The 22,202-nt window shown below is 39.8% G+C and overlaps 1 protein-coding gene across 2 annotated transcripts in view; it reads right to left on the bottom strand.

Annotated features, from left to right (window-relative positions):
- LOC103352167 (disintegrin and metalloproteinase domain-containing protein 32) overlaps window positions 1-22,202 on the bottom strand; it is a 193,422-nt gene that overhangs the window by 149,958 nt on the left and 21,262 nt on the right. The window lies entirely within an intron of this gene.

The following is a 22,202-nucleotide window of genomic DNA, read 5'->3' as shown; positions in this document are numbered from 1 at the left end:
CTTTATTTACTAGGATGTTTACTGTTTACCCTGGTAGAACATTCTCGCTGCATTCCAGAGCCTTCAAACTCTCAGATATAAGATTCTAGGTAAAAGGGACTGGTGCTGGGACATAGCAGGGTAAGCCACCACCTGTGGTGCCAGCATCCCATATGGGTACCAGTTCAAATCCTGGCTGCTCCACTTCTGATCCAGATCCCTGATAATGCACCTGAGAAAGCAGCAGAACATGGCCCAAGTGCTTGGGACCCTGTACCCACATGGGAGACTGGGATGAAGCTCCTGGATCCTGGCTTCAGCCTGGCCCAGCACTGGCTGTTATGGCCATTTGGGGAGTGAACCAACAGATGGAAGATCTCTCTCTCTCCTCTCTCTCTCTCTCTCCCTCTCTCTCTCTCTCTCTGCTTCTGCCTCTCCCTCTCTGTAACTCCACCTCTCAAATAATTAAACAAAACTTTAAATAAATAAATATTCTAGGTAATGGGATCAAATACTTCCAATTTGTTCACTCAAAGTGATAAAAAGTAGAGGAATTTCTACTTCCACTTTGTAGTTTTGGATAATAGTCATTTTTTTTACTATAAACTACATTCGAAGTATAATACCTCATCTCTGCAATTGTTACCTCCCAGTTTGAGTTTACACCTTTAAGAGGCTAACCCACTATACTATTAGGCTTTCTGCTTCTGAATGGCACCACATGTGATAGGGAAAGATGGAACCCATGATTATGCTTCCAACACTATACTTTATTTGCCATAAATTATGTCTATTATTTGACCTATTGTCCATAAATCACACCCTGGTGAAACCTTGGTTGGCAGTACTGGTCAATCCAGAGCAGAGAGTGATGCTGGCTAAGTTATGTTGTCCATATTCAGAAATATGTATCAAGAATAGAGGTAGGCATTTGATGTAGTGTGAGACACTGCTTGGGACACCTGCATCCCTATGCTGTTGCAGGCGTTCAGGTAATTAATCAGCAGATAGTATACCAATATCTCTCCCTTTCAGTCTCCCTCCTTCCCTTTAAAATAAGCAGAAAGAACACATTTTTAATTAAAGTAAGCACAAATCTACATTCCTTCTGGGACAGAAAAAGTCTAATGTAATCAACATTATAATAAGTAGATGATTGATCTTCTCAAGTAATGGTACCATATCTGAGTCTTGGAATTAAGTCTCGATTGCTAATAGGTCAGACATTCAGAAGCAGTGAAAAACAGCCCACGCTGTTAGAACTGTGCATCACCTCATTCTTTACCACCATGATCATTTCATTCACAAGTTATGGGGGAAACCAGAGAGAGGCTGACTTTTATTTGATGACTGCACCATTCTATCTACTTGTTTCTTTCATGACTCTTCCTATTTAACTCACTCAGGTATATATCAGAAAGAAACACAAGGTGTCCACAATTTATACCCATTATCATTGTGAAATTTGCATGCCCTCCTTAATCTAATCAAATATTGCTCCTGCTAGGACCTGAGAAAATAGTCAAACTACTCACTATATCCTATGCATCCATGTATACTTTAGTCTTGGGCTACGTCTTTCTGAATACAAAGCAGAGTACCAATTATACTACTTAAACTTCTCACTCTGGGAGGATTTGCTCTAACCACTGTCTTTAAAATCCAATTCAGAATTGAACTGTAGTGTAGCAAGAACCCACCTTTATTTGGAATCAATGCACCAAAATAAGCAAAAAAAAATTGATTTCTCACAGTTCTAGAAGTGGAGAAATATAGTTTATTGGAAAAGTGAACCACACCAATAAAAGGGTACCATGGGATCAGAATGCACACCAAAAATGTCAAATACAGGTGAATAAAAAGAAAGGATAAATAAATCCCCTTTATAATGGAGTTATAAGCAAGACAAGATCATGGCAAAGTACATTTTAAATCACCAAATTCCTTCTAAAATCAGAGCAAACTGTAATGTTTTTAAATTAATATCTAGAATCATCAGCCAGATATCACCACAAACCAAAGATAATGCTGCAGGTGGTAGGGTTTGTGGGGAAAGACGAATTAAATCAAAGATATCAGTAGAACCACAGCAGAAAACCTATGAACACTATGAGAGAAAGAAAAGGGAAGATCTAGGATTCCTAAGAATGCTGGTACACAGAAATTGCTGGCAGTCCCAGAAGACTGAAGACAAACCTGAATGGAAAGCCTCAATATTCACAATTGCCTATAAAACTATGACATGTCTCCACATGCCCAGTTTTCAGGAAAAGTCATTTATTAAAAAAGGCCCCCTGAGCAGGAGCCCACTAGAAATAAATTCAGGATACGCTAAGCACTCTAAGGTCTTAGAAATACCCAACAAAATCTTTCTTCCAGAAGGTTAGAAATTATGCTTAGAGTAGAATACAGGAATACAATGGTTCAGGTGGATACTCAGAGAACTCATATTAATGATATATAATTTTTTAAAAACTAGGGACTTCAAATGTGAAGCTAGAAAAGATATCCTGGTCCAGTCCCACCAAAGAAACATAAATATCATTTAAAAAAAAAAAAGAGGAACCCATATAAGTTAATTACAATTGCAACCCATACAAAGATATACAAGAGAAGAAAAAAAAATGCATAGAACAGTTTACAAATTACACCAGAAAGGAACACACTAGAAAAATATGACCACATATTAGGTGGAAATTATCACTTAGTAACACTACAGAAGCTACAAAATAATAGAAAGAAACAGGAATACAAATGTTCATAAGTGAGATGACTAAGCACTAGAAAATGTGAAAAAGCTCAGGGGAAAATTTACATTAAAATTATTTCAGGGCCGGCGCTGTGGCATGGTGGGTGAGACCTCCACCTGCAGTGCCAGCATCCATTTTGGGCACCTGTTTGACTCTTGGCTGCTCTTCTTCCTGTCAAGTTCTCTGTTATGGCCTGAGAAAGCAGTGGAAGACGGCCCAAGCCCTTGGGCCCCTGCACCCGCATGGGAGACCTAGAAGAAGCTCCTGGCTCCTCGCTTTGGATCAGCACAGCTCTAGCCGTTGTGGCCAATTGGGGAGTGAATCAGTGGATGGAAGACCTCTCTCTCTCTGCCTCTCCTTTTCTCTCTGTGTAACTCTGACTTTCAAATAAATAAATAAATCTTTTTTTTTTAACTTTTATTTAATGAATATAAATTTCCAAAGTACGACTTATGGATTACAATGGCTTCCCCTCCATACCGTCCTTCCCACCCGCAACCCTCCCCTTTCCCACTCCCTCTCCCCTTCCATTCACATCAAGATTCATTTTCGATTATCTTAATATACAGAAGATCAGCTTAGTATGCATCAAGTATAGATTTCAACAGTTTGCTCCCACACAGAAACATAAAGTGAAAAATAATAGATGATTTTTTTTAAATGATGATGAAATCAGAGCAGACCTATTGTCATGTTTAATCCCAGTGAGAGTCAAGTTGGGAATTGATAATTTCTTTTTTTTTTTTTACAGAGGATCAGTTTAGTATGCATTAAGTAAGGATTTCAACAGTTTGCACCCCCATAGAAACACAAAGTGAAATATATTGTTTGAGTACTCGTTATAGCATTAAATCTCAATGTACAGCACATTAAGGATAGAGATCCTACATGAGGAATAAGTGCACAGTGACTCCTGTTGTTGACTTTACCAATTGACACTCCTGTCTATGGCATCAGTAATCTCCCTATGCTCCAGTCATGAGTTTCCAATGCTATGGAAGCCCTCTGAGTTCTCCGACTCTTATCTTGTTTAGACAAGGTCATAGTCAAAGTGGAGGTTCTCTCATCCCTTCAGAGAAAGGTACCTCCTTCTTTGATGACCTGTTCTTTCCACTGGGATCTCACTCGCAGAGATCTTTTGCCAGAGTGTCTTGGCTTTCCATGCCTGAAATACTCTCATGAGCTTTTCAGCCAGCTCCGAATGCCTTTAGGGCTGATTCTGAGGCCAGAGTGCTATTTAGGACATCTGCCATTCTATGAGTCTGCTGAGTATCTCACTTCCCATGTTGGATCACTCTCCCCTTTATTTACTCCATTGGTTAGCGTTAGCAGGTACTAGACTTGTCTATGTGCTCCCTTTGACTCCCAGTCCCTTCACCATGACCAACTGTGAACTGAACCTGATCACCTGGAACAGTGAGATGGCATTGGTACATGCCACCTCGATGGGATTGAATTGGAATCCCCTGGTATGCTTCCAACTCCACCACTTGGGGCAAGTCATCTTGAGCATGTCCCAAATTATACACCTCTTCCCTCTCTTATTCCCACTCTTATGTTCAACAGGGATCACATTTCAGTTAATTTTCAACACTTAAGAATAACTGTGTGATAATTACAGAATTAAACCAGTCATATTAAGTAGAACAGATAAAAAAAACTACTAAGAGGGATAATGTATTAAGTTGTTCATTAACAGTCAGGGCTATGCTGATCAAGTCACCGTTTCCCATAGTGTCCACCTCACTCCAACAGGTTTCCCTCTTGGTGTTCAGTCAGTCGTCACCAATCAGGGAGAACATATGGTATTTGTCCCTTTGGGACTGGCTTATTTCACTCAGCATGATGTGTTCCAGATTCCTCCATTTTGTTGCAAATGACTGGATTTCGTTGTTTCTTACTGCGGTATAGTATTCTAAAGAGTACATATCCCATAATTTCTTTATCCAGTCTATCGTTGATGGGCATTTAGGTTGGTTCCAGGTCTTAGCTATTGTGAATTGTGCTGCAATAAACATTAGGGTGCAGACCGCTTTTTTGTTTGCCAATTTAAATTCCTCTGGGTAAATTCCAAGGAGTGGGATGGCTGGGTCTAACGGTAGGGCTATATTCAGGTTTCTGAGGAATCTCCAGACTGACTTCCATAGTGGCTTGACCAGTTTGCATTCCCACCAACAGTGGGTTAGTGTCCCTTTTTCCCCACATCCTCGCCAGCATCTGTTGTTGGTAGATTTCTGCATGTGAGCCATTCTAACCGGGGTGAGGTGAAACCTCATTGTGGTTTTGATTTGCATTTCCCTGATTGCTAATGACCTTGAACATTTTTTCATGTCTCTGCTGGCCATTTGGATTTCCTCTTTTGAAAAATGTCTATTGAGGTCCTTGGCCCATCTCTTAAGTGGGTTGTTGGTTTTGTTTTTGTGGAGTTTCTTGATCTCTTTGTAGATTCTGGTTATTAACCCTTTATCTGTTGCATAGTTTGCAAATATTTTTTCCCATTCTGTCGGTTGTCTCTTCACTCTCCTGACTGTTTCTTTTGCAGTACAGAAACTTCTCAATTTGATGCAATCCCAATAGTTGATTTTGGCTTTGACTGCCTGTGCCTCCCGGGTCTTTTCCAGAAATTCTTTGCCTGTGCCAATATCTTGAAGGGTTTCTCCAATGTTCTCTAGTAACTTGATGGTGTCAGGTCGTAGATTTAGGTCTTTAATCCATGTTGAGGCTGAAGGAGAATTTGAGCCCACTCTGAGGGCCGAACAAATTCCCTGTGGGGTTCTTGGGAAAGAGCTTCCGATCTCTGGCTCCTGTGGGTATATCATTTGCCTGCTAACTACCTCCAACTTCGTTCAGCTGTGCGGAATTACTTCCCTTTTGAATCAAAAAAAAAAAAAGAAAGAAAGAGAGAGAGAGAGATTTACCACACCTAACCTGGGAGTGTCACCTTTGGCACACCAAACAGAGCTCTCAGGCCACACCCATCTCAAGCCACTAAGGCTCCATCAAAAACAGATAGTCCACTTAATCTAGAGTCATAGTATAACAAGAAAAAGCACCACAGTGAAGAAACCAAATATCTCCAATATGCCAAATAACAAACGCAAAAACCGAGGTAATAAAAACAAGGAAGTCACCATGACGCCCTCAAATGAAAAAGACACCCCAATTCAAGATTATGAAGATGATGACATAGAAGAAATGCAAGAAGCAGATCTCAAAAAATTGATAAGAACATTAAGAAGTTCTCAAAAACAAATTCTTGAACCACAGAAATCCTTAATGGACAAGATAGAAAATCTCTCTCGTGAAAATGAAATATTAAGGAGGAATCAAAATGAAACGAAACAACTAGTACAACAGGAAACTGTGATAGTGACTGAAGTGAAGAATTCAATAGATCAAATGAAAAACACAATAGAGAGCCTTACAAACAGAATGGGTGAAGCAGAAGAGAGAATATCGGACTTAGAAGACAGAGAACAGGAAAGGATACAGTCAGACCAAAGAAAAGAAGAGGAAATTAGAAATCTAAAACATATTGTCGGGAATCTTCAGGATACTATTAAAAAACCCAACATTCGGGTTCTAGGAGTTCCTGAAGGCATGGAGAGGGAGAAAGGATTGGAAGGCCTTTTTAGTGAGATATTAGCAGAAAATTTCCCAGGTTTGGAGAAGGACAGAGAAATCCTAGTACAGGAAGCTCACAGAACCCCTAATAAACACGACCAAAAGAGATCCTCACCACGACACGTTGTAATTAAACTCTCCACAGTGAAACATAAAGAAAAGATCCTAAAATGTGCAAGAGAGAAACGTCAGATTACTCTCAGAGGATCTCCAATCAGACTCACAGCTGACTTCTCATCAGAAACTCTAAAAGCTAGGAGGGAATGGTGAGATATAGCCCAGGTACTAAGAGAGAACAACTGCCAGCCCAGAATATTATATCCTGCAAAGCTATCATTTGTGAATGAAGGTGAAATAAAGACTTTTCATTGCAAACAGAAATTGAAAGAATTTGTTGCCACTCGTCAAGCCCTGCAAAAGATGCTTAAAGATGTGTTACACACAGAAACACAGAAACACAGTCATCAATATGAAAGAAGGTAAAGGAAGGAAACCAAGGAAGGAAACCTCACAGCAAAAGATCACAGGGAATTCAAAGCATATATTAGAACTTATCTTTGGCAAATGGCAGGGCAAAGTTACCACTTATCATTAGTCACTTTGAACGTGAATGGCCTGAACTGTCCAGTTAAAAGACACCGATTGGCTGATTTGGTTAAGGAACAAAACCCATCTATTTGCTGCTTACAAGAAACACATCTTTCCAACAAAGATCCATACAGACTGAAAGTGAAAGGCTGGAAAAAGATATACCATGCCAACAGAAATGAAAAAAGAGCGGGCGTAGCCATCTTAATATCGGACAACATAAACTTTACCACAAAAACTGTTAAGAGAGACAAAGAGGGACACTATATCATGATTAAGGGATCAATTCAACAGGAAGATATAACAATTATCAATATATACGCACCTAACTACAGGGAACCAGTTTATCTAAAAGATTTATTAATGGACTTAAAGGGAGACTTAGACCCCAATACAGTAGTACTGGGGGACTTCAATGCTCCACTCTCAGAAATAGACAGATCATCCGGTCAGATGATCAACATGGATACAGTAGATTTAAACGACACTATAGCCCAAATGGATCTAACAGATATATACAGAACTTTCAATCCTACAGCTAAAGATTTTACATTCTTCTCAGCAGTACATGGAACCTTCTCTAGGATTGACCACATACTAGGCCATAAAGCAAGTCTCAGCAAATTCAAAAGAATTAGAATCACACCATGCAGCTTCTCAGACCATAAAGGAATGAAGTTGGAAATTAGCAACTCAGGAATCCCTAGAGCATACGCAAACACATGGAGATTGAACAACATGCTCCTGAATGAACAATGGGTCATAGAAGAAATCAAAAGAGAAATCAAAAACTTTCTGGAAGTAAATGAGGATAACAGCACAACATACCAAAACTTATGGGACGCAGCAAAAGCAGTGTTAAGAGGAAAGTTTATATCAATAGGTGCCTACATCAAGAAATTGGAAAGACACCAAATAGATGAGCTTTCAATTCACCTCAAGGATCTAGAAAACCTACAGCAAACCAGACCCAAATCTAGTAGTAGAAGAGAAATAATTAAAATCAGAGAAGAAATCAACAGGATTGAATCATGAAAAACATTACAAAAAATCAGCCAAACGAAGAGCTGGTTTTTTGAAAAAATAAACAAAATTGACACCCCATTGGACCAACTAACTAAAAAAAGAAGAGAAAAGACCCAAATCAATAAAATCAGAGATGAAAAAGGAAATGTAACAATAGACACCACAGAAATAAAAAGAATCATCAGAAATTACTACAAGGACTTGTATGCCAGCAAACAGGGAAACCTATCAGAAATGGATAGATTCCTGGACACATGCAACCTGCCTAAATTGAACCATGAAGACATAGAAAACCTAAACAGACCCATAACTGAGACAGAAATTGAAACAGTAATAAAGGCCCTCCCAACAAAGAAAAGCACAGGACCAGATGGATTCACTGCTGAATTCTACCAGACGTTTAAAGAAGAACTAACTCCAATTCTTCTCAAACTATTCAGAACAATCGAAGAAGAGGGAGTCCTCCCAAATTCTTTCTATGAAGCCAGCATCACCTTAATTCCTAAGCCAGAAAAAGATGCAGCACTGAAAGAGAATTACAGACCTATATCCCTGATTAACATAGATGCAAAAATCCTCAATAAAATTCTCGCCAATAGAATGCAACAACACATCAGAAAGATCATCCACCCAGACCAAGTGGGATTTATCCCTGGTATGCAGGGATGGTTTAATGTGTGCAAGACAATCAATGTGATACACCACATTAACAGACTGCAGAAGAAAAACCATATGATTATCTCAATAGATGCCGAGAAAGCATTTGATAAAATACAACACCCGTTCATGATGAAAACTCTAAGCAAACTGGGTTTGGAAGGAACATTCCTCAATACAATCAAAGCAATCGATGAAAAACCCACAGCCAACATCCTATTGAATGGGGAAAAGTTGGAAGCATTTCCACTGAGATCTGGTACCAGACAGGGATGCCCACTCTCACCACTGCTATTCAATATAGTTCTGGAGGTTCTAGCCAGAGCCATTAGGCAAGAAAAAGAAATTAAAGGGATACAAATTGGGAAGGAAGAACTCAAACTATCCCTCTTTGCAGATGACATGATTCTTTATTTAGGGGACCCAAAGAACTCTACTAAGAGACTATTGGAACTCATAGAAGAGTTTGGCAAAGTAGCAGGGTATAAAATCAATGCACAAAAATCAACAGCCTTTGTATACACAGACAATGCCATGGCTGAGGAAGAACTTCTAAGATCAATCCCATTCACAATAGCTACAAAAACAATCAAATACCTTGGAATAAACTTAACCAAAGACGTTAAAGATCTCTACGATGAAAATTACAAAACCTTAAAGAAAGAAATAGAAGAGGATACCAAGAAATGGAAAAATCTTCCATGCTCATGGATTGGAAGAATCAATATCATCAAAATGTCCATTCTCCCAAAAGCAATTTACAGATTCAATGCAATACCAATCAAGATACCGAAGACCTTCTTCTCAGATCTGGAAAAAATGGTGCTGAAATTTATATGGAGGCACAAGAGACCTCGAATAGCTAAAGCAATCTTGTACAACAAAAACAAAGCCGGAGGCATCACAATACCAGATTTCAGGACATACTACAGGGCAGTTGTAATCAAAACAGCATGGTACTGGTACAGAAACAGATGGATAGACCAATGGAACAGAATTGAAACACCAGAAATCAACCCAAACATCTACAGCCAACTTATATTTGATCAAGGATCTAAAACTAATTCCTGGAGCAAGGACAGTCTATTCAATAAATGGTGCTGGGAAAATTGGATTTCCACGTGCAGAATCATGAAGCCAGACCCCTAAATAAATAAATCTTTAAAAAATTTATTTCAGGGCCAGCAATTTGGCATAGCAAATTAAGCTAACATCTGCGTCACATATGGGCACCAAGTTGAGTCCTGGCTGTTCCACTTCTAATCCAGCCCCACTAATGCTCCTGGGCAAGCAGCAGAGGATGGCCCAAGTGTTTGGGACCCTGCAGCCATGTGGGAGACCTAGAAGAATCTCCTTGCACCTGGCTTTGAAATGGTCTAGCCCCAGACACTACAACCATTTCACAGTGAACCAGCAGATGAGAGATAGTCATTCTCTTTATTTTATTTTATGAACATAAATTTCCAAAGTACAGCTTATGGATTACAATAGCTTCCCCCCACATAACTTCCCTCCCACCCACAACACTCCCCTCTCCCACTCCCTCTCCCCTTCCATTCAGATCAAGATTAATTTTCAATTATCTTCATATACAGAAGATCAATTTAGCATATTGAGAAGAACTGGGGTTCGTTGTTCTCTAAATGTCTGGTAAAATTCGGCAGTGAAGCCATCTGATGGTCCTGGGCTCTTCTTTTTCGGTAGTGCATTTATTACTGATTCAATCTCTTCCATGGTTATGGGTCTGTTTAGATTTTCTATATCTTCACGGCTCAGTTTAAGAAGGTTGTATGTGTCCAGGAATCTATCCATTTATTCCAGGTTTCCCAATTTGTTAGCACACATCTCTTTGTAGTGGTTTCTGATGATTTTTCTTATTTCTGTTGTGTCTGTTGTTACATTTCCATTACTATCTTTGATTTTACAGATTTGGGTCTTCTCTCTCCTTTTTTTGGTTAGTTGGGCTAATGGTGTGTTGATTTTGTTTATTTTTACAAAGAACCAGCTCCTGGTTTTGTTGATCTTTTGTATTTTTTTTTTTGTTTCAATTTGTTTATTTCTTCTCTGATCTTTAGTATTTCTTTCCTCCTTCTGGATTTGGGCTTGATTTGCTGCTGTTTTTCTAAATCCTTAAGGTGCATGGGGAGTTCATTTATTTGGTTCCTTTCCAGCTTCTTGATGTAGGCACCAATTGCTATAAGCTTTCCTCTTAACACTGCTTTTGCTGTGTCCCACAGGTTTTGATAGGTTGTGTTATCATTTTCATTTGTTTCTAGAAATCTTTTGATTTCTCTGTTAATTTCTTTGATGACCCACTGTTCGTTTAGGATCATGTTGTCCATTCTCCATATATTTGCATATGGTGTAGAGCTTGTTGGGTTGTTGATTTCAAGTTTCACTGCGCTATGGTCTGAGAAGCTGCATGGTATAGTTTCAATTTTTTTGAATTTGTTGAGGCTCCCTTTATGGCCTAGCATATGGTCAATCCTAGAGAACATTCCATGTACTGGGGAGAATTACGTGAACTCTGTGGCTGTGCGGTGGAAGGTTCTGAAGATATCTATTAGGTCTATTTGGTCTATAGCATCAATTAACTCTGTTGTTTCCTTGTTGAATTTCTGTCTGGTTGATCTGTCCATTGGTGAGAGTGGGGTGTTGAAGTCCCCTGTTACTATTGTATTTGAATCTATATCTCCCTTTAAATCCTTTAGTAATTCTTTCAGGTAGCCAGGTGCCCTGTAATTAGGTGTATATACATTTATAATACTAATGTCTTCCTATTGGATAGATCCTTTAATCATTATATAGTGCCCTTCTCTGTCTCTTTTAATAGTTTTTATGTTAAAGTCTATTTTGCCTGATATCAGGATGGCCACACCAGCTCTTTTTTGATTTCTGTTAGCTTGGAGTATCTTTTTCCATCCTTTCACTTTCAATCTGTGTGCATCTTTGCTGATAAGGTGTGTCTCCTGAGGGCAGCATATAGATGGATTCTCTTTCTTGATCCAATCATCTAGTCTATGTCTTTTGGTAGTAGAATTAAGACCATTCACATTCAGTGTGATTACTGTTAAGTACTGTCTTTTCCCATTCATGTTTCCTAAACGAGCTGTTTATGTATTCTGAACTTTGTTTGTAGGTCACTCTACATTCGTTTTTTTTTTTTTTTTGGTAGTGAAGTTCTTGTTTTTGTATTTCTGTGTGCAGCATGTCTTTGAGCAAGTGTTGTAGGGTTGGATGCGTGGATACAAATTCTTTCAGTTTCTGTTTGTCTTGGAAGATCTTTATTTCCCCTTCATTCATAAATGATAGCTTTGCAGGGTATAGTATTCTAGGTTGGCATTGTTTGTCTTTTAAAACTTGAAATATATCATGCCATTGTCTCCTTGCCTGTAGTGTTTGTGATGACAAGTCTGGGGTGAGTCTGATTAACTTACCCCTGAATGTGATTTGTCGTTTTTCTCTGGCACATTTTAGGATTTGTTCTTTGTGTGTCACTGAGCTGAGTGTTGCCACAATGTGTCACAGTGAATTTCTCTTCTGGTCTACCCTGTTCGGAGTCCTGGCTATCTGTTGAATTTGCCTGTTGTTATCCAGCTGCCTTTGTTTGAAGTTTTCTGATATTATTTCATTGAAAACACCTTCCAATCCATTCTCTCATTCCACCCCCTCAGGGACTCCTATTATCCAAACATTACACTGTTTGATTGAATCTTGTAGGTCTCCGACCATATTTTTTAATTTTTTAATTTCTTCTTCCTGCGTTTGAACTGACTGTATTATTTCTGGAAGTTTGTCTTCGAATTCTGATATTCGGTATTCTATTTCATCTGTTCGATTTCTGAGGGATTCCACGGTGTTTTTTATATGGTCAATTGAGTTTTTCATTTCCAGTATTTCATTCTGGCTTCTCTTTAGGATCTCTAATCCTTGGACTTGTTTTTCGTTCAGCTCTCGACACTGTTTCTCATTATTTCTAAGTAATTTGATTATTAATTTTCTGAATTCTTTTTCTGGCATAGTTTCAGATCCTTCTTCTTCTTCAGCCTCTTTTATGGTTGGTTTAGCCTGCTCCATTGGCAATGTTTATATGTTCTTCTATATTCTTATTGTGGATTTTTGTTTCGTTTTTTGGCATTCCGTCTGGGTGGTTTTTCAGGTTGATTTCCCTCTGTTATGGGCTGCTGTGAGTCTGTACCAATATCCAGTGTAAGCAGGATGCTCTGCCTTCTAGAGTTTGTTTGTTTATTTTTTACTTACTTATTTATTTATTTGTTGTAACTTGAGTGGGCTGGTGTCAGGGCTTTGAGGTGCCAATCTCCGCCCCTTGGGGGCCGGTTTCCTTGTTCCTATGTTCGCCCTTACATGTCTGTGCCTGGGGTTTGTTGGTCAGCCACTCTTTTTCACTGCACCTCCTGCGTGAGGAGTGTCAAGTAGCTCCAGACCACCTCTGGACACCACCCCTGCTGCTTCCTCCTTCAGAGCAGAGGCCAGCCTTCTTTAAGCTCGAATGTAAACAAACAAGATGGCTGCACTCTGCCCGCTGCAGCTCTGATTGTGGGTTGGGTGGCTCCTAAGAACCCTGGTGTTTTTGATCCCTCAGTTCGTCCCCCTGGATTCTGCCCTCTTCCCGCAGGCACTATTCAATTTTTTATTTTTTATTTTTTGGTAACTTGAGTAGACTTGTGTCAGTACTTTCAGCTGCCCTCCCTCGCTGCCCGCCCCTGTGCAAGGAGTGTCATGTCACTCCACTCCACCTTTGGGCTCTGCCTCTGAAGGTTAGTGCAGAGGCAGAAGCAGTTCTCCTTTAAGCCCAAATGTAAACAAACAAGATGGCTGCTTCCCACCCTCTGCAGCTCCAATTTGGGGGAAGGGATCCTGGATTGTTTAGTCCCTCAATTAGACCCCCTGAATCGCGCACTCTTTCCGCAGGTGCTACTCACTATGTTCCGTTTTCTATTTCCTCCCCCACTCAGTCGTGCGTGTCTCAGTGTCTGTCCCAGGGTGGGTTGGGGGAGGGGTGGTGGCGGCTGTTGCAGCAGTGCTGGGTGAGTGCCCTGTCTCACCTTGGCTTCCAGCACTGGTGCGTACACACTCCTGCTGGTGTCCTGCGCTTCAGGCATCTGCGTCCTCCTCGCAGGTCCACCCTGTCTCCCCCATTTCGGAAGAGCTTCCCTTTCCCCGAAACTACAAATTCTCACCCCTCCTTGAACCTTCCCTTCCCGGACCATCGGTGTGCTCCCTCCCTATTCCGCCATCTTGGAACTCTCTATGAGATATTCATTCTCATTCTCTCTCTGCCCGCCCCCACCTCTCTCACATAAATAACTCCTTCTTTTTTAAAGATTTTATTTATTTATTTATTTGAGAGGTAGAGTTACAGACAGTGAGAGGGAGAGACAGAAAGAAAGGTCTTCCTTCCATTGGTTCACTCCACAAATGGCCAAATCGGCTGGAGCTGAGCCAATCTGAAGCCAGGAGCCAGGAGCTTCTTCCTGGTCTTCCCACGTGGGTGCAGGGGCCCAAGGACTTGAGCCATTTTCTACGGCTCTCCCAGGCCATAGAAGAGAGCTATATTGGAAGAGGAGCAGCCAGGACTAGAACCAGCACCCATATGGGATGCTGGCACCACAGGCAGAGGATTAACCCACAGTGCCATCCCCTAAATAAATCCTTTTTAAAATTGTTTCAGAACTAAATTTTTGAAAAATCAAAAGTGCACATATCACAGAAAGTGTAGTAAGAGAAACTCCAGTACTTTCCAAGTTATTCCAAAGTATGAACTTTGCCAAACTCATTTTCTAAGGCCAGTAATACTTGAAATCAAAACCAAACACACAATGCAAAATGAAAAAAGGAGCTATAACAATAAATCAAACCCAAAATTAGTAGGGAGAAAGATTAACATAAGAGAATAAACAAAATTGAACCAAAACAAAAAAAATCAGTGAATTGAAGAACTGTTTTTTTAAAAAAAATACACAAAACTGATACATCATTGACCCAACTAACCAAAAAAGAAGAGAAGACCCAAATCAATAAAATCAGAGATGAAAAAAGAAATGTACCAACAGATACCGCAGAAATAAGAAGAATCATCAGGAACTACTACAAAGAGCTGTGTGTGAATAAACTGGGAATCTCAGAAGAAATGGGTGGAATCCTGGACACATACAACCTGACAGAAACTGAGCCATGAAGACACAGAAATCCTAAACAGATCAATAACCAAGACAGAGATGGATTCAGTATTAAAGATCCTGCCAACAAAGAAAAGCCCAGAACCAGATGTCTTCACTGCTGAATTCTACCAGACATTTATAGAAGAACTAATTATAATTCTTCTCAAGCTATTCAAAATAATTGAAAGGGAGGGAATCCTCCCAAACTCTTCTATGAAGCCAGCATCACCTTAATTCCTAAACCAGAAAAAGATTATTACAGAGAAAGAGAACTACAAACCGATATTCCTGATGAACATAGATATAAAAATCCTCAACAAAATACTAGTAAAGCGAAACCAATAAGGCATCAGAAAGTTTTTTTTTTTTAACCAAAGTATGATTTACCCCTGGTATGCAGGGATGATTCAACATTGGAAAATCAATAAATGTGATACATCAAATTACCAACGTGAAGAACAAAAGCCATGTGAGTATTTCAATAGATAGAGATAAATCAATTGATAAAATGCAACATCCTTTCCTGATGAAAACCTTAACCAAACTGGGTATAGAAGGAACATTCCTGAATACAATCAAGGCAATTTATGACAAACTCACAGCCAGCATCCCATTGAAGGGGGAAAATTTGAAGCATTCCCACTAAGATCTAGAACCAGACAAGGATGCCAGTTCTCACCACTGCTATTCAATATATTCCTGGAAGATTTAGCCAGAGCCATTAAAGAAAAAAAAAGAAATCAAAGGGACACAATTTGTAAAGGAGAAAGTCAACTACCCCTATTTGCAGATGACATGATTCTAATATTTAGGGGAACAAAAGACTCCACTAAGAGACTATTGAAACTCATAAAAGGGTTTGATAAAGTGGCAGGATATAAAACTAACACACAAAATCCAATAGCCTTTGAATACACAGAAATGTCATGGCTGAAAAAGACCTTCTAAGATCAATCTTATTCACAATAGCAAAAAAAAAAAAAAAAGCTTTCAATAAATTAACCAAGGAGAACAAATATCTTTACAATGGAAATTATAAAACATTTTTAAAGATATATTTATTTATTTGAAAGGCAGAGTTACACAGAGAGAAAAGGAGAAGCAGAGAGAGAGAGAGGTCTTCCATCTGCTGGCTCACTCCCCAACTGGCCACAACGGCCGGAGCTGGGCAGATCCAAAGCCAGGAGCCTGGAGCTTCCATTGGGTCTTCCATGCGGGTGCAGAGAATCAAGGACTTGGGCCATTTTCTACTGCTTTCCCAGGCCACAGCAGAGAGCTGGGTCATTAAGTGGAGCAGCCAGGGATGGAACCAGTGTGATTGAGGCAATGTCATCCATGCTGTATGACAAAGTCACAGCTGGAGGAGAGGGACTCCACAAAGCAGGAAGCCTGAGACTGAACTGAAGCCATTTTCTGTGTTGTTTTTATTAGGCTCAATAATGATGTAGTCATTGGGTTTGGGTGTGGGAATCATGGATATCAATGTATGCAAAATTGTTGTTTCTTGTAAAAAAAAAAAGTGAGTTACAGGAGGTGACTGGAGAAATAAAAGGGGAATCTCCTAAATTTTGTCTAGAGCAAACTATTATTAGGAACATGAGTAATGAAGAGTTTTATAAGAAAATAGAACAGAAAGAGCATGCAGGTGCTTGTCCCCACAGACCCCGCCCTTGCCTTACACAAGAGTGTATGATAAGAATGGTAAGTATATAGTTAATATTACAGCAAGTGGATTGATGTACAAGCACTACCATTCTTACAAAGCGTAGGATGTTATGCCCCTGCTTGGAAATGTAGAACAAAGGGACAAGGAATTCTTACATTAGGCAATAGAACAGATCCTATAAAAAAAATATGGCTGTTGGGGGTGTGATTTACCTTTAGAAAAATAAGATATAATCACTAGAACTTTACAGTTTTAACCTTTTAAAATAAATCAATTAACCTTTAAAACCTTAGACTTGGCCGGCGCCGCGGCTCACTAGGCTAATCCTCCGCCTAGTGGCGCCGGCACACCGGGTTCTAGTCCCGGTTGGGGCACCGGATTCTGTCCCGGTTGCCCCTCTTCCAGGCCAGCTCTCTGCTGTGGCCAGGGTGTGCAGTGGAGGATGGCCCAGGTGCTTGGGCCCTGCACCCCATGGGAGACCAGGAAAAGCACCTGGCTCCTGGCTCCTGCCATCGGATCAGCGCGGTGCGCCGGCCGTGGCGGCCATTGGAGGGTGAACCAACGGCAAAGGAAGACCTTTCTCTCTGTCTCTCTCTCTCTCACTGTCCACTCTGCCTGTCAAAAAAAAAAAGCCTTAGACTTTTTGTCTAGCACCTATAAATAAGTTAAGCAAATTTCATATAGCTGACACATCCACTATGAATAGAGAAAAGATTAATAGGAAGGTTACGATGAGCCCATGAAAGGAAAACAAAACAAAACTAGATGAATAGAGAAAGGTTATGCATAGACAATCCCTTGTGATGTGTTCTTTTTCAGAAAGAATAGAGGCTTAGGAGGAAGGAGGCTTAATGAAAAGTATGTATAAAAAGAGTATAAAATAGTAGTCTGCCTGAAGTTGGGACAAAATTGAAAAAAACAAGATGAATTTGCTGCCTTGGGAAGTGTGAAAGCTGCTAGTGAACTCTATTCTCCTCTATCAGAAGTAACTGAAATTAATGAAGCCCTTGCAGAAAACCCAAGACTTGTCAAGAAATCTTGTTATGAAGATGGTTGGCTAATCAAGATGACACTGAGTAATCCTTCAGAACTACAAGAACTAACGAGTGAAGAAGCCTATGAGAAATACATAAAATCTACTGAGGAATTAAAGTGGAACCCTTACATGAACTAGTATGGAATAACTTAATCCAGCACAGTTTTCTCTTAAATTAGTGGTGGACAGGACTTAAAATAGCAACTTTTAGCAATCTTGATGGAAGAAATACTACTTTCAACTCTGCTACTGGAAGAAAATATACTGTAACTTTGTAATGATTGCAGATAAACTCAATATGCATCTTTTTCACAATACTTTGTGATTTTTATACTGAGCTCTAGGCACTGGTATTCAAAATACATGAAGTTATCTGGTAAAAACTAGTTTTACAAATAATGTAATTCAAGGATAACATTGTTATCTTAAGCCTTATGTAATACTGTAACTTGCTTATACTCATCCCTGGATTGGGGTCAAAATATGTAATGATCTTTCCATTGGAAGTAACTGGGAATACACAACAGTTTTTGTTAGTTGTACGATGCCAGAGAAAGAACAATACTATCTTAATTTTGCAACATACTGCATTTGCTGGTGCTGTTTTATGCAGTGAAGCAGCAGCTCTACAGCAAAATAAGAAACATAAATAAATTTTCAACTTCCTCAAAAAAAAGAGTATAAAATAAAGCTATGAGAAGGAATGGCAGAATGATGCTTCCCTTGCTACCTAAACCCTGTCTCCTCATCTCCTTTATTCTCCCACCCAAATATCTGAACACAATGTATCAAAGATACCTGAACCACCATGTTTATATCAACACTATACACAATAATCAAAATTTGAAATCAACCAAGGTGTCAATCACCAGATGAAAGGAAAAACAAAATGTGGGCCTGTGCCACGGCTCACTTGGCTAATCCTCCGCCTGCGGCACCAGCACTCTGGGTTCTAGTCCCGGTTAGGGCGCCGGATTTGGTCCCGGTTGCTCCTCTTCCAGGAAGACCTTTCTCTCTGTCTCTCTCTCTCTCTCTCTCTCTCACTGTCTAACTATGCCTGTCAAAAAAAAAAAAAAAAAGAGTCCTGGTATTTTTAGCCAGAGCCATCAAGCAAGGAAAAGAAATAAAAGTGATACAAATAGGGAAGGAAGAAAGAATTAAAACTATCCCTATTTGATGATGACATGATTCTATATATAGGGAACCCAAAAAACTCCATGAAGAGACTATTGGAACTCATAAGAATTTGGTAAAGTAGCAGGATATAAAAACAACACACAAAAATCAGTAGCCTTTGTATGCACAGGACAATGCCATAGCTGAGAAGGAACTTCTAAGATCAATCCCATTCACAATAGCTACAAAATAGTTAAATAACTTGGAATAAATTTAATGAAGGATGTCAAATACCTCTATGATGAAACTCACAAAACATTAAAGAAAAACAGAAGACATAAAAATGTGGGAAAATCTTCCATGTTCCTGGGTTAGAAGAAACAATATCTTCAAAATGTCCATACCACCAAAAGCAATTTATAGATTCAACGTGATACCAATAATAATACCAACAACATTCTTCTCAGACTTAGAAAAAAATTATGCTAAAATTCATATGAAAACACAAGAGACCTCAAATAGCTACAGCAGTCTTAAACAATAAAAACAAAGCTGGAGGTATCACAATACCAGACCTCAAGGCACACTATAGGGCAGTTATAATGAGAACAGTCTGGTACTGGCACAAAAGCAGATTTGTAGGCCAATGGAGCAGAATAGAAATCCCAGAAATAATCCATGCATCTGCAATCAACTTACATTTCACAAAGCAGCAAAAATCAACTCCTCAAGCCAAGACAGTTTCTTCAACAAATTGTGCCTGCAAAACTGAATGTCCTCATGCAGAAGTATGAAACAAGATCCCTACCTCTCATCTTACATAAAAACCCATTCAAAATGGATCAGAGACCTAAATCTATGATGTGATTTTATCAAATTACTTGAGAACATTGGCAAAATCCTATAAGACATTGGCATAGGGAACGCTTTCTTTGAAGAGACCCTAGAAGCAAAAGCAATCAAAGCCAAAGTTAAACAAGTGGAATCACATCACATTGAAAAGATTCTGCACTGCAAAAGAAACATTCAGCAAAGTGAAGAGGTAAGCAACAGAATGGGAGAAAATATTTGCAAACAGTGCAGCTGAAAAAGGATTAACTTCCAGAATCTATAAAGAGCTCAAGAAATTTAACAACAAAACAAATAATCCAATTAAGAAATGGGCAAAGGAACTGAACAGAAATTTTTCAAGAGAGGAAATTCAAGTGGACAACAGACACATGAAAAAATGCTCAGGATCCCTAGCCATCAAGGAAATGCAAATCAAAACCACAGTGAGGTTTCACCTCACTCCTCCCCGCCCCATTAAAATGGCTCACATACAGATCAACAAACAAAAAATGCTGGTGAGGATGTGCGGAGAAGTGTACCTATATCCACTGTTGATGGAAATGTAAAGTGGTACAGCCACTGTGGAAGACAGTATGGAGCTATCTGAGAAAGCTGAATATAGGCCTATCATATGACCCAACCATCCCACTCCTGGGAATTTATCTAAAGGAAATGAAATCCTATGAAAGTGTTATCTGTAGCCCCATGTTCATTTCATCACAGTTTACAATAGCTAAGATATGGAACCAACCCAGATGTCCATCAACTGAAGCCTGGAATAAGAAATTTTACTCCAACACAGAAGTAAAAATAATGAACTCCTGTCGTTTGCAACAAAATGTATTCATCTGGAGACCATTATACTTAGTAAAATAAGCTAGTCACAAAAAGACAAATGCCATATGGTCTTTCTGATCTGTGGCACCTAATACAGTTCTTAAAACATAATCCATAGGAGTGAAATTGGTACTTTGAGATGTGATGATTTTGAACAGCCCTTGCCTTGATTGTCAGGAAATGATGCGGTGGTTTTTTTGTTGTTCTTGTTATTTTTTACTACTTTTTTCTTCAAAATAATCAGTGAACTCTCTAGCTTGTAAAGTGTTAATCTTAGGAGTATAAAAATTAACTGGAAATTGATCTCTGTAAAAAATAAAAATGGGAAAGGAAGAGGCAGGAGGAAGAAGGGCAAGAGTATGGGTGGGAGGGAAATGGGGGGGAGGAGCATCCTGTTCCCAAATCTGTATGTATTAAATGCATGAAGTTGAATTCCTTAAACAAAATTAAAAAATGGAGATTCTAATAGAAAAGTTTAACAAGTAAAGCAAAAATGCCCTAGTTTACTGGGAATATAGACAAAGGCTATAAACAATAATTGAGTGGAAAAATGATCATTTTACCCATATACAGTAAATTTTCAAGTAATCACAGATTATAGTAGTATAACATTCTTAACCACTGATTTTTATAAAAGTATAAAACTTTTTGCAGCAATGCTTATATACACAGACATTTCTTTTTTCTTATTTTTGTTTGTTCTTTAAATTCTAGCTCCCAGCCGGCGCCGTGGCTCAATAGGCTAATCCTCTGCCTTGCGGCGCCGGCACACCGGGTTCTAGTCCTGGTCGGGGCGCCAGATTCTGTCCCAGTTGCCCCTCTTCCAGGCCCAAGTGCTTGGGCCCTGCACCCACATGGGAGACCAGAAGCACCTGGTTCCTGGCTTCAGATTAGCGCAATGCGCCAGCCGCAGCTCGCCGGCCGCAGCGTGCCGGCCGCGGCGGCCATTGGAGGGTGAACCAATGGCAAAAGGAAGACCTTTCTCTCTGTCTCTCTCTCACACTGTCCAGTTTGCCTGTCAAAAATAAATAAATAAATAAATAAATAAATAAATTCTGGCTCCCACATATAAGGGAAGACATATGGTGTTTGCCTTTCTGGGTCTAGCCTGTTTCACTCAACATCATGTCCTCCAATTGCATCCAATTTGCTGCAAATGGTAGAATTTCTCATTCTCTTTTCATAGCTGAATAATATTCCACTGTGTATATATACCACATTTATTTATTTATTTTATTTATTTACTTATTTATTTATTTGACAGCAGAGTTAGACAGTGAGAGAGAGAGAGAGAGGGAGGGAGAGGGAGAAGGAGAGGGAGAGGGAGAGGGAGAGGGAAAGGGAGAGGGAGAGGGAGAGGGAGAGAGAGACAGAAAGGTCTTTTTTTCATTGGTTCACCCCCCAAATGGCTGCCACTGCCAGCGCGCTGCACTGATCCGAAGCCAGGAGCCAGGAGCTTCCTCCTGGTCTCCCACGTGGGTGCAGGGCCCAAGCACTTGGGCCATCCTCCACTGCCTTCCCCGGCCACAGCAGAGAGCTGGACTGGAAGAGGAGCAACAGGGACAGAATCCGGCACCCCAACCAGGACTAGAACCCGGGGTGCCGGCGCCACAGGTGGCGGATTAGCCAAGTGAGCCGCGGTGCTGGCCAACCAGGACTCTATTAAATAGCAATGGTAAGAGTCGGCAACCTTGTCTGGTTCCAGATCTTAATGGGAATGCCTCCAATTTATCCCATTCAGTAGAATACTGGCTGTGGGCACGTTATAAATTGCTTTGATTCTGTTCAAGAATGTTCTTTCTATACCCAATTTGCTTAAGGTTTTCATAATAAAATGGTATTGAATTTTGTCAAATGCTTTCTCAGTATCTGTTGAAATAAACAAATAGATTTTGGTCTTCAGCTTGTTA

This window comes from Oryctolagus cuniculus, chromosome 2, assembly GCF_964237555.1.
Source record: "Oryctolagus cuniculus chromosome 2, mOryCun1.1, whole genome shotgun sequence".
NCBI classification, from domain to species: Eukaryota; Metazoa; Chordata; class Mammalia; order Lagomorpha; family Leporidae; genus Oryctolagus; species Oryctolagus cuniculus.
Note: the sequence above shows the minus strand (reverse complement) of the source record. Positions and strands in the feature narration are given on the sequence as shown.